General features: G+C 36.8%; 1 protein-coding gene across 1 annotated transcript in view; it reads right to left on the bottom strand.

Moving 5' to 3' along the window:
- Positions 1-5,628, bottom strand: part of Mgat1 (alpha-1,3-mannosyl-glycoprotein 2-beta-N-acetylglucosaminyltransferase) — a 328,989-nt gene extending 323,361 nt beyond the window's left edge. Inside the window, exon 1 of the mRNA XM_090400969.1 lies at positions 5,139-5,628. The gene's annotated coding sequence lies outside the window, so the exon portion shown is untranslated. The remainder of the gene's footprint in view (positions 1-5,138) is intronic.
- Between the last annotated feature and the right edge of the window lie 8,743 nt (positions 5,629-14,371).

Genomic DNA, 14,371 nt, shown 5'->3' with positions numbered 1-14,371 from the left:
TTAATTTAGTCAACTGTTAAAATTACTGGCCTGACCTCTGGTGAAATAAAAAAAATAACCTTACTACATCATCATTATCTATTTTAACCAAATAGATAATAATAATGACTCTAGCTTTGATGTAGTAAGGTTATTATTTTTCTTCACCAGAGATCGGGCTAGTAATTTTAACAGTTGACCAAATTAATATAACTTTAGCATACCATGCTGATTGTAATGTAGCTTGTTTCTTTGTATATATATGTGTATACTCCAGATGATGATCTTAATGTGAAGGTCAAAACATCGAGTGATTATTTTGGTTTATATTAAACTGAAGTTTTACTATAGTTTTACATAACATTAAAGGGTTGGTTAACTCAGGGTTTGGGTATTTGAAGGCTAAATAACTGAGAGATCACTCATCATCATACTTTTCAAGGATTTAGGCCTAGAGTGGCCTGTTCCGGCCTTAGAAGTCATCATTGAATCTCTTTAGATCACTATGTTGTTAATCAATGTTTAGTTGATTAAATAGTTCATCCTTTAACCAAGGTTATCTGCTTTTCTAATATTTTAAAAAAGTTTCCACTTTGCAACCAACTAGCTGTAGATTGTGTAGATTCTAAGCCCACAATGGCAAGGTTATTTGTATCACGTCACACTAATAACTGATTTTCATCAATTTGTGTGACATGATACTTGAATTGGTATGAAAACTTGAGCAGGATTTCCAGATTATCTTATCTTTGGGCCACCCAGGTATTATCATCATCATTATCCAGATGCATGGAAGCAAGCATATACCATGCTCAAAAAAGGAAGATAAAGGTCTGGAATCCATTTACCCTTCTCAGTAAATTACCATCCTTTGACAACCTGTTGTCCCCTGTAATTGGGTAGCAAGCTTTCTCTCTGACTGTTCAGGGCATATTGTGGATGGCTCTCTCTTCGAGCTTCTTCAGTGCAGGAGTACCTCAGGGATCTGTTCCATGACCCTTTTTATCCCATACATAAATGGCTTATTCTCAATCACCCTGCAATGCTATCTACAGATGTGCAGATGATAGTGCACTTCACCCATCCTACTCTTTTGACAAATAACGAAGTGCTCTGACATCTCATGCTTCAAGATCATGGGCAATCAGCACCTTAAAATGCTCCAATGGGGTGAGGATACCCTGATCACTCTCAATAATAATAAATTTAGTTTAATCCTTTATCCAAGTGTGAGCAAACAAAGTTTGCGCCTGAAAATATCTTCAGGACTGGGGTAAGATAGTACAACACCGGGCAACTCGTAGCAAAGGTGGACCAAGCTAACATCACTCCTATCTCAGTATCTCCCATAATGCAAAACACTTAGTGTTGTACTACCTTACCCCAGTCTTGAAGATATTTTCAGTGCAAACTTTGTTTGCTCACACTTGGATAAAGGATTAAACTAAATTTATTAGAGTCTAACCAAGTGAAAAATAAAAAATGATCACTCCTGCCTTTTTTTCTCACAAAAGGTGATTGAAATGGAATAAGAGCTGGTAATAACAGCTCACCTACCTTTATCCTTCGTAATATACAAATCAGACAGGTTTAGATCTTACTCCTTGGAGTGACATTTATTTCTGCCATCTCTTGACAAACATGTTACATCAACGACACCTCAGCCTCAAAAATGTATGCATTCTGTAGCAGTACACACAAAACGTTCCTTAAAAATATTGATGCTGTCCAAAAGAAAGTGAGTGAACTGATAGATGATCCCTCTTTCAATGACTCCTACTATATCACAGATGCACTGTTTCAGTTCTGTATGGCCAGTGCTCCAACAAACCAGAAACTATAATTTCTTCACTTTCTGTTAGACCTGTTAATTAAAACAAGAGCATTTGTTGCCCAACATTGTGTTCCAGAAAAATTGCAAACACTCTGGAACAACCTTCCTGATGAAGCGTATCTCCAACAACTAAAACCCCCAAAACTTCAAGAAAGAGGTCAATAGATTTCTTCTTCTTTCCCATCCCTCACCTGCAACAGCACTGTTGCAGGTGAAGAATGTGCAGTATTGTTGTTTTATAAGTAAGTGTTCTACCTATTACATATGGAATTGATAGGATTCCAATATACCATCTCTATCTCTATTAGTGTCTATTTTCTACTGTCTCTTCACTTCTTTATTTGGAGATGAAAAATGACTAACTAGAGATGTAATCAGATTTACTCGAAGCCAGATTACTTGGTTGTGACAAAGTGGCGTAGCTAGGGAGGTGCAGAGGGAGCAGTCTGCCCTAGGCGGCACTTTGAACCTTTTTGAACTTTTGCAGTTAATTCTAAAATACAGTCCCGAGACTCAGTTCCAAATATTGTAATATTACTGCAAAGTTTCCTCACAATTGCTGTAAGTGTTGCTAATTGTGAGAGGAGTTTTTATAAATAAAATTTTATTAAGAATTACCTATGTTACTATGAAATAGACTTTTCCAATGTCATCAACGATTTTGCTAACAGAAAAGCAAGAAAAATAACATTTTAGAATGTTGAAATTAAAGTTTTACTTCAAAACTAAACATAGTGTTTTAATTTATTTCCCTATATGTTGTTTTGACATTTTGTAGTATTTTTGATGTGTACTGAGAGTGGTGGCAAACTCAGAGACCGCCTCTGCTTAGTGTAGTACAATAAAGTGATAGCTGTAATTAACTTCTACTGTTTAGTATTTCTAGCTATGCTCTTCCAAGAGAAATTGTGCACAGGTAATGGCATTTCCAGTTGGTCACACTATTCATCAGGGCCGTTGCCAGATTAGATTGCGCCCTGAGGCAAACAATTAAATATCGCCCCTGATGGACAAAAATATAAGAAAATTTCCAATTGCTATTTTGTTTTTATTACAAGAGAAACATTAATGCAAAATGATTACATAATAATATTAATTAAATGTTTGCTCTACAGGGATATTGCACAATAAAACTTTATAAGATCTTCTAAATTTAAATAACAAGCTATGTCCGCCTCTATTGATATAGTTAGTAGACCAACCAATCTTTCTTGTGTAATTGATGTTTGGAACTAATTTTTAATCAGTTCAAGCTTGGAAAAACTTCTTTCCTATTGGCGCCTACTGCAATTTGGATGAACGAGCTCCCTTATTAAGCTGTGCCATGAGGCAGGCTGCCTCTATGCTACACCCTGTCAATGGTACTGCTATTCATAATCAACCCTTGAATATCAACTGATTTTCTGGTACAGTACCATGTAATTATACTTCAATTATGTATCTCTTCGATTATCAGAATGGCAAATTCCCTTCCCAATATGGTTAAATCAGCATTGCTATATATATATATATATATATATATATATATATATATATATATTCACTTTCTCTTTGTGCTATACTCTCTTTATTTGTACTATAGTATGTTATTGCTGATTCATTTTTATGACTATATTTCACTGTCTTCCCTTCTTGGCAGACTGATATGTTTGAAAAAGTTATTAGGTAGGTCTCAGAACACAAGACCAACACATTATGTTAGTCTTGCTATGAGACCAATATGTGTCTATTAACTGAGTTTTTTTTTTTTTTTTTTTTTTTTTTAACTGGCTAGTCTGTTTCTTTTGTAAGATGAAAAATCCTGCTACGATATGACACTACTAACTCATCTTCAGCTGAAAAAAGTCCTTATAAAAGTTTCCTTGTGTCTAGGATATAATCTGAACTTAGATCTTTACCAAAGGCAAACTTTACAATGCACTACAAATCATTCAGGTCGATATATAACCCATACCCCACAGCAATGAATGTGATATTAGCATTCAAATCTTTTGTGGTGGAATGACCAAAAAAAAAAAAAAAATTGCTAAAGATGAACAGTCAATGACATGGCATATACTTTAAGTCATGTCAATCTCTTCCTTTCTTTGCACTATTTATATTGCTTGAAAGATGATGATTATGAATGCTATATGAGCAGGCTTACTACTCTTGAATCACCGGAGGAAGATGTCTAATACCATTTATGGGAGCACAAGAAGATGCATAAAAAAGTTTAAGGCATCATGTGGGCGTTTCACAAAAGAGACATTTTCTAGTTCAGTCATTCACTTATTGCAATACAATAAAGTGATAGCTATAATTAACTCCTGCTGTTTAGTGTTTCTAAGCTGTGCTCTTGGTTTCTCATTTTTGGTCACTCCATGAATACAGTAATCTCTTTTGCATTAATCCTGTATAAACCCTAACTTAGCTTTCCATCATATCAACTCTTTACCTATCTGCCAAGATGGAATCTATCCTCATACCTAAAATTCTCAAGATATATTACCTTACTCACACCTCTCTGAACACTTTCCAAAAGTTCTTCAATGTTACCAACATTTTTCATTAACTAATAACAATGAACTGCTCAGATAGTATCTGCATATGAGGCAGTCTGTTGACTAGTTTGCATATCCCTTGTAACTTATGTGCTAGTTTTGGCAGTGGAGCAGAAGAGTTGAATGCCTCTGTCACAAAGGTCAGGCCACAGAGTGTAATACTGGCTTTGCTGTCAGTTTAGGCTTCCTGTAATCATAATTGTAAGAACTGTCAATTTCACACACACACAACACTGTCACTTTTTTTTTTTTTTTTAATAATTTGTTGCAATTATTTGCCCAAAGTTATGTTTTTGACTATTGCATTTTTGGGAACTCAAAGTTATTTGGCCATTTTTGTGTGGTCCCTGGTAAATTTTCTAATAACATTTTCGGTGCAGAACTACCCACATCACCAAAACCATAGCAGGAAGTCATGTTGACAAATAAGGGCAATTCAAATTAATTCTATAGCAAATGGCATAATAACCTTATTCTTTCCTAAGTGTCCGCTTAAAAATAATAATAATAATAATTAAAAACACCTCAAAAGCATGGAATCGATATATAAGCAGCTGTTAAGAAATTATCGTTAAAAGATGTTCCACTATCAGAATAAGTTCCTAAACTTTATTCTCATGTTGTTTCTGACAACTTGCAACCATAAAATATAATGATACTTGTATATTTTAAAGCTGGGGCTACATCGATTTGAAAAAGCAGTTGTGATATTATTATTATTATTCAGGCCCCCATGGAGTCAAAAAACATTATTACTAAACATGATTTTCAGTAACACTCACCGCTCCTCTTCCTTTATATTCCGATCATTAACTCAAATACTGTCACGTTGGCAAGTGCGCATATAATAAACAATTCTTGGGATCCTCAGGTAGCGATATGTGCACATTAGCAAGTGAACATATATATGTGTATAAAAGTATTTACTTAATAACAGATTCACTATGGTCTATGAGACGGTTTGCTAATTCGAGAAAGAAAACAAAAATATCAAATTTTATCACAACATGATGCTCTATTAAAGCGTTTAAAAGTTATTAAGGTCACAACTCTGCGTGTGCGCCTGACTGATACGTTTCACCGTAGAAATATCATAAAGGACTACATATTCAAGGCAGCTGCAAACGTCAAAGCCCACTAAGATCGCCATATCATCATCAGCTGCTGTTGCTGTATGAATAGGTAGTAGTGACATCTATTATAGAGATTATACTTGCTAACTCTTTAGCATTTAGTTAGATAACTAGGAGAAAGAAAAAAACTTCATGGACTATTTTTTATGATGCTGAACAGTTAAAAATGGTCATTCTTTTTTAAAACTGAATACCTAGGAACAAGGCCAGTGACACTTAAATATACATAAAGCTTTAACAGTGAAACATATTTGGTGATGCATAAGCAAACCACCGTGCAAATACACACACCCTATTTCAGTTTTAAAAGTAAATTTCTCAGTGGGGAGCTATTTGTTTTGTTTTGTTTTCAAAAAAGGCGGCAATTATTAATTAGTTGCGAAACTATTGTGAGTTCGTGTTAGTATTTCTTCAGTTTATTACTATTTTTTTTTTAATTTCTTAAGTTTAGCCACTAAACTTCCCATAGAAGAGCATATGGGAAAAAAATCATGTTACAGAATTAATTTGGAATATAAAATACGTGGCGCTTCGAACGCTTCATTGTTGGGAACCCACTCGAGACAAAGAGATTATTATTATTATTATTATTATTATTATTATTATTATTATTATTATTATTATTATTATTATATATTATTATTATTGTATCCCGGGGCAGAGCTGACTACTACCGGGTGCGTCCCTAGGTGGCGGATCGGGGAACAGCCTTCAGATATGGATGTTAGCTGCGATATAAGCAGAGCAATCTGGAGAATAAGCAGCCGTGGACCAACAGCGACTGAGCTATCAGGGCGTGGGGGAGCAGAAGCGGCAACTCTGTCTCACTTAAAACCTCACAAAGCCCAATGACAACTCGGTGACATGGCGAGTAGTGCCGCCATTAAATAAGTACCTGCTGGGGTCACCGCTCTTGACATTGGGAAGCAGCATTGTCAGTACTGACACAAGGTTGAAATCAAATGATGATGGAAAAGCTTGTGATCAGAGATTTGCAGATGGCAATATGATTATATTGTGTACGTCTGTAATACTGCGGAGCAGAAAGCAAATGGAGAAACTACTGCTCTATCTTATCTCCAGAACAACCACCATGGCGAGCAAACCCTTACAATTGGCCCCAAGTTCCTGGCGTCCCTTAAATGGGACAGGGGTGCGAAGAATCTCTGGGCTCAAAATGGTGTCCACTTTTAAAATTATTGTATATATTGTATGAGTTAGCCGATCTCATACGGAGGTAGCAGGGTTTTTTCTCCCGGAAACTCTGATTTTTCATCCCGCACACAGACAAATCGGCCCTTCAGAACACACGCAATTTACAGACAAAAAATACTGGTTGTGGTGGTGGAGGTGGGCGGTAGGTGGCGTTGATTGAGATAATTCGTAGTAGAGATTGAGACAGTTGTAGGTGTCCTCCCGCGATGAGTCTTCGGACTCCTTGGAGATGTCAGGAATAATAATAATATAGCCTGTGTATCTGAGTGGTGGCAGCGGTCGCACATCTCAGGGCTAGTCAGCCCGAAGAAAAAGCTTAGTTAGTTGATCTCTGGCAAGGGAAAACGGATGCTGGTTTTTTCTTCCAAAAACTCGGATTTTTCGAGTTTTTGGAAGCAAAGTTTTTGTTCTGCTAAGCACAACAAGACCTAAATGATATCTCAACATACTTCCACCAAAACGCAATTCTAATGAATGGCACCAAAACACAGATGTTGATAATACACAACCCAAGAATCATACGCCCTGCATCACTATCGATACATTGTCATACATGCCGCTGCATTAACAACAAAAATACCTGCCAATGTTCCGAAATCAAACCTGTAACACACGCAAAATACCTATATAGATTCCAACCTGAAATGGACAAAACATATAGAATACCTACACACCAAACTCCGGATCATCGCAGCAATACCCTTCCAAGTTAAAGACATTATTCCACCCAACATAAAAAACTCCTATATCACGGTGTCTGAGAATCCCTACTCAGATACGAAATAACAGTCTATGCAAATACATCAAACAGCCACCTAACAAAATTAGAAACACTACACAGGAAAATCGTTTCAACATTGATCTGAACACCTTACATGCAACAACCAATATCTGACAAGCACATGGCGATACACAGAATTCTGAGTATTAAAAACCTGAAACACTGCATAACATTAACAAGGAATTACTTCAACATCACCTATCGAAACAACAGAGACACATATCGTATAACACGACCTACAACAACTCTCTACATCCCCACACCCTTCAACAACTCATACAGTTCTTTTATGAGATCACATCAGATACCCACACAACTCAACAACCTACCAAGAAAGTTAAAACACATAGATAACTACAAAACATTAAAAAAGAACTCTGGAAAATATACCAACAAAGTTAAGAAACCATTAACACTAATATACACATCACAAATCACTAGCATCCAATGCCTACATCCCATACATAAACAGTAGCAACAACATAAATAGTGAACAGTAAATCCCACTCTCTTCATAAAAGCTAACCAAAGCTTCGAAGTAGATGGGATTAACTTGCCTCACTCATCTACAAGTAATCCTTATAAGCAAATGCAGAAATTTGTATGTATAATCACTCTGTATAATCACTCTGTATTATAATCACTCTCATTATTATTATTATTATTATAATTATTATTATTATTATTATTATTATTATTATTATTATTATTATTATTATTATTGTTATTATTATTATAGGCAGAGGGCGCTGTGTAGACACAAACGAGCACATAGTGATATCGTTACTCCCGTTTTTATAGTTTTAAAGCGGTTCTAATTGCTGTTTTTAATTTGAAAGTGATCTCATGTAACTCCACTTGTCATGCTAAAGACAGTGATATAAAATTCACCGAAATCGGCTAAGAAGAAACCAAACTTTGAAGTGCTGAAAAGTGAACAGAGAGGACCGTGGTCGACAACGAGCGAAGAACAAAGGATGTCACCATCTTTACAATCACAGTACAGTTGCTCAAGGGAAGAAAGGTGAGTCATAAAGTGCATCAAATGCCTGAAGGATTTATCGTCCAACCGAAATGACATAATCTGCAGGAAATGCCATAGAAATCTACACTTTGCATGTGCCGGCTTTTCAGAAACAACCTGGCAACGTAAATCCAATACAAAACGGTAGGAATGGAAGTGCCTACTCTGCAGGGAGAACAAAGAAACGCACCTAAGGCAGCCGATTATACCGGTGGAAAAATCAGACGATGAACTGAACAGACAAAAAAATACAAGTGAGTCCTCTAATTTGAACTACTTAAATATACTAATAAAAAACGGTCTAGAGACTATAAAAGCCAGCTTAGTAGATCTTGTGCAAGAACTCTAATAAACAGAACGAACAAATAACAAAAAAATCTAGCGAATATGAGGATTTGGTGAAACATAATAATTTAGCAGTGAAAGAAGTCTTGCAAACGGTAAAAGACATTAAAATCAGCATTAACGCACTAACTGATGAGCAACACAATTTGATGAAAGAGACATCTGAACTCTGTCAAGGACTTAATTCTCTAAAACTACAATAAGAACGTTCGAATCAGCAACAATATAAAGAAGAACTTGCTATAAATGGTCTTCCTGAAACTGCAGCTACAGAAAACCTTAGAGACAGTTTTAAAATTAGGCCATGCAATCGACATCTCTCTCTCTCTACAGCATAACGACTTTCAGACCATAAACCAAATTCCCATGAAGATAAAAAAAACATCGCTTGCCACGACCCTCACCCATCATAGTTCATCTTACAAGCAAGTCTCTCATCGTCCAGTAGCATCCTCTAGCAAGAGGGTTGCAGCAGTTCAGCAGCTCTTCCCCAGCTCTCTCTGTCTGTCGCCTCCATCATTCTTAAACCAGGCCACTCCACAATATCATTGAACCACTCTCAATTTGGTCTTCCAAGTCTTTTCTTCCCTTCAACTTTCCCTTGTAATATAGTTCTTGCAGGTGTTCCAATGAACCTCTCGAAAGATGTCCCACAAATCTGGTCTTTCTTTGCATAAAATTCTTGAGCAGTGTTCTTTCCATCCTAACTCTTCTTAAAACTTCTTGATTTGATATTCTCTCTGTATAGCTAATCTTCCATCTTTCTATAACAACACATTTTCAATGCATTAATTCTTTCCATATCTGTCTTTCTGAGTGTCCATGACTCACTTCCATAACTTGCAATACTCCAAACTGTTGCTTTAACTATTTCAATTTTAACACCCATTTTAATATTCTTGTTTATTAAAATTCTCTTCATTTCCATAAATGTCGATTTACCTTTGCCTAGTCTATTTCTAATGTCCAACTTTGAAGTTCCTTTCTCTGAGATCCAGCTACCTATATATTGAAATCTTTCCACTTGTTCTAAAATCTTTCCTCCACATCTTATCTTTACATTATCTCCTATTTTTCTGCCCATTATCATTATCTTGGTCTTCTTTGTGTTAATCCTTGGTCCATACTCTTTACAAGAGTTTTCAATTCTTTGAACAAACTGTTGTAATCCATTTTCACTTTCTGCCATCACCACTACATCATTTGCATATCTTAAATTATTAATGATTCTTCCATTTATTTTTATTCCTTCTTCTACATCCTCAAGTGCCTTTCTAAGCATTTGTTCACTATAAAAGTTAAACAATAACGGTGATAACTTTCATCCTTGTCTATCTCCTCTCTCTCAACCGAGAATTCTCCTGTTCCCTCTCCATTTACACATACTGACACTGTTTAGGATCAATATAATCTCTTCAAATTTCCAAGTCATAGGACTTAATATCAATATTTTCTAGAATGTCAAAAAGCCTTTTATGTTCCACTGCATCAAATACCTTTTCAAAATCTAGAAATCCCAAAAACAACATTCCACCATGGTTTAGTGTTTTCTCCCCAATAATTCTTAGACAAGTTATAGCCTCTCTGGTTCCTCTGTTGGTTCGGAATAAAAACTGTTCCTAATTCATTTCTTTTTCTATTTTATTCTTAATTCTCTCTAAAATTCTTTGTGCCAAAATTTTTGTTCCGTGAGTTATAAAACTTATCGTTCTAAAATTGTTACAGTCTAAAACTCCCATATTTTTTGGAATGGGGATAAAAATTGATCTTCCAAACTCCTCTGGTAATTCTTGTCCCTCATAAATTCCGTTAATAATTTGCCTTAACACTTCTATGACTTTTTCACCTATATTTCTTATAAGTTCTATCTGAATACCATCTATTCCAGGCAGTGCTGCGCCATGGGTAGGAGGCGCCCTTGTGCAAAAGTTTCTCAACGCCCCCATGAAATAAGTTTCCATGAAAAATTTTTGTGAAAAATTTTATTTTGTTAAAAGTACGAAACAGTTTATAAGCATACATACAAATAAATTTTATTTAACAATAGTAGATCATTGTAATCACTAAAATTCATTAATAAGGAATTTTTAATAATAAAAATTTTCAAAAATGTTTATTTCGTTGATATATAAATACAACAGAATATATATATATATATATATATATATATATATATATATATTCAAAATTTGCTTCCAAATTTGCAGAACAATGTCATTGTTTCAGTCACAATCACACATTCACAAAGTGCAAAGCATATTGTAAGAATGAATTCATAGTCTGTCTTAAACTAATAATTTCCACTAAAAATATAGTAAACAATCGAGAATATTTATAAAATTTTCGCTGAGTCGATGCTTACTATATAGTGAAATATAGTAAACAATCGAGAATATTTATACAATTTTCGATGAGTCGATGCTTATTCTATGAAATAAAATCTGTGGTAATATTGATAACGTTTCACTTCAAACAAATTACAATAAAACGGGAAGGCGGTATTGAAATATTCGACCGTGAGATGCTGTGATTAATACCATTGGAGGGTAATGGATGCCATTTTTTTTAAGCGCCTCCGTAGCGCAATTTGAAGAACGACAGTACAATGTGCCCTTCGATTGGAATAGGCTTAAGTTCGATTCTCGTCGCGACGGTAGGAATCTTTATCTGGACGATTATCAATCGAAGGTGAGTTAGCCGATCTCATACGAAGGTAGCAGGGATTTTTCTCCCGGAAACTCGGGTTTTTCATCCCGCATACAGAAAAATCGGCCCTTCAGAACACACGCAATTTACATCATCATCATCATCATCATCGTCATACGTATCAAGGACGCAATTTACAGACATAAAATACTAGTTGTAGTGGAGGTGAGCGGTAGATGGCGTTGATGGAGATGACGCGTAGTAGAGGTTCGGTGTAGTGGTTGAGGCAGTTGTATCAGTTGAGACAGTTGTAGGTGTCTTCCCGCAGTGAGTCTTCGGACTCTTTGGAGGTGTCAGGAATAATAATAATAAAAAAAAAAAAAATCAGCTAACGCCTTTTTATTCCCGTATATACGGGAGTAGGCGAGGCCATTTAGCCCTATCTAACTTTTGGAGACTGAGTGGGCAGTTCAATCTCCACTGGTACCCAATCAGAGACAGATGGCCCAAGGCTATCACTAATTAAGCGGTACGCAGTGAAGAGAGACGGCTCAAATGTGCCGCCATCTCGTGGTCTCTAACCCTAACACAATATATTTAATGTCTGAAATAATGTGGGTTCTACGGTCGATTTTCTTGAATTTACAGGACGAAAAACCCGAGTTTCCGGGAGGAAAAACCTGCTTGCCCGTGCCAGAGATCGACTAACTCGGGAACCGGTCGAAAAAAGGCTCAGAAAAATTTCCTCTAGTCGCCGACTAGACTCGAAACCAAGACTTCCTTCGTGCGGCCTAGCGCGGTGGTGTGCAAACGCCACATCCACTGAGCTACACAGGCTCCTCGTGATATATTAAGTTAAAATATTGTTAGATTATTAAGAATTCCTAATAATTTGACTGATTTTAAATTTCATTTTTATTGCATTAACTATAATTTGTAATTGTGTAATTTATATAGCAAGATATAATTCAAGAATAATAAAATTTATATATGTATTTTTTTTTAATTATTTCTCGTGGTGAAATGGCGTCCCTCATTTTCAACTGCACGGCACGGGCCTAATTCCACGGGATTTTCCTTCTTTGATCTTTTGAATTTCTAGATTCCATTCCTCCATCATGATGTACAGCCTTTGCCCACTATGCTCTTTCGTTTGATTTCCTCCTCTTCCTGAAAATTTGTGCTCCCGCATTTTATCGTAACTGCAAGTGTCTTTTGTACAAATTAAGCAGCAAACGGAAAAGTAACAGAAGGTACTAAGCAGTTGACTACTACAGTACAACTCGTAAGTACCCATAGTCCATTAAATCTGCTTTATTTTACAACTAAAAAACAGCCACGTGAAAGCGCTATGCCTACCGTCCGAAATAAAGATGGCGGCAACAAAAGCCAACAACGGAAGACTACTTCGAGTCCCGTCAGCGTAGCGTCGCTGATCACCAACAAACCGAATGACATTAAGAAGTCCCGCAGCTGTGAGTGAAACCGAAGTCAAAGAAGGGAAAAAAGGTATACTGTGCAATTTCTGCTGCAACTGGATACATATTTCTTGCGCGAAAATAAATGAATGGGCGCACAAGCTTTTCACCAATCTAAACCAGCCCTACTTCTGCAGGATGTGCCTCCCTTCCGTAAAACAGATACTAAACCTAGGCAAAAGAGTCACAAACCTCGAACAGCAGCTTAATATCGTGATCGATACTTTCTCCTCCAAAATCGGAAAGCTGGAAACTAAGCTCGAGGCGCTCAACGATCAGCGCCCAACCGCAAGTACGCCCGTGCTTAGTAACGAACTTCGTGAACTAATGACATCGTCGGTAAAGGAGTCGCTCAAGGCCGAAAAATAGGAAACTCAACGCTGTTATTCTGAACTTTCCGACAGAAAACGGTAAATCTCTAATACAAGACATCGGCAAACTTGCAGGAGAATGCAATTTACATCCCAGAAACATCGTCAAATGCCATCGTATCGGACCCATAAACAAAATAAAGGACGGAAAGAACAATCCACCTCTCGTGAAAGTGACCTGCGACTCACCAATAAACACAACCAAATTTATAACAGCGATGAATAACAAGCTAAAGGACACTTGCCCCCAGTCGCTCATGTGTGCTCGACCTGATTTAACCCCTTTGCCCAGAGAGAACAAAGACGCTAACTCCGAAAACAACTAGAAGAACAACGCCAAAATGGAGACAACAGTTGGGTAATAGACAACAAACAACCCAAACTAGTACAAAAACCAAGTGACGCCAGTAGCGACCAATAACACCAGCACGCAGGCACTGCATAGGAAACGTGCAGGACCCTTGTGGTCAAATCCATGCCACACAGAACCTTGCATATCCACTTCACCAACATCCGTGTCCTCAACTCTAACCTCAATAGCATCCACTACCACCTGCAGTCCACCAAACCCCACCTACTCTTTTTAACCAAAACTCAAATCTCTCTTCCCCCCCAGCACTATTCATCTCAACTTTCCTAACTATACACTATTTAACTCCTTTCGATCCAAAGGTTGCGTCTGTGCATATATCTGCTCTGACATATCCTGGCAGAGAACAACTAGCTTGGAATCGCTCGACTTCGACCTTCTTTGTCTGACGATATCCCTCGCCCACTCAGTCAAATTCATCTGCTGTCTTCTAATACCACCAATCACTCAGAGCTCTTTCATTTCCTCTCCTTAAAAGTTGATGTTCTCCAGTCCCACTTCTCAAACAGCAAAATCATTCTCCTGGGTGATTTCAATGTCCATAACACCAATTAGCTTTCCTCTTCCAGTCATATAGATCCTGCAGGCAGAGATATCGAAACATTTGCAGTCACTAAAGGCCTTACGCAAATTGTTCAAAAACCGAGCAGAA

This window comes from Typopeltis vanoorti, chromosome 11 (assembly GCF_054136105.1).
Source record: "Typopeltis vanoorti isolate ZY-2024b chromosome 11, IOZ_Tvanoo_1.0, whole genome shotgun sequence".
Taxonomy (NCBI): domain Eukaryota; kingdom Metazoa; phylum Arthropoda; class Arachnida; order Uropygi; family Thelyphonidae; genus Typopeltis; species Typopeltis vanoorti.
This window is presented reverse-complemented; position numbering and strand designations above follow the sequence as displayed.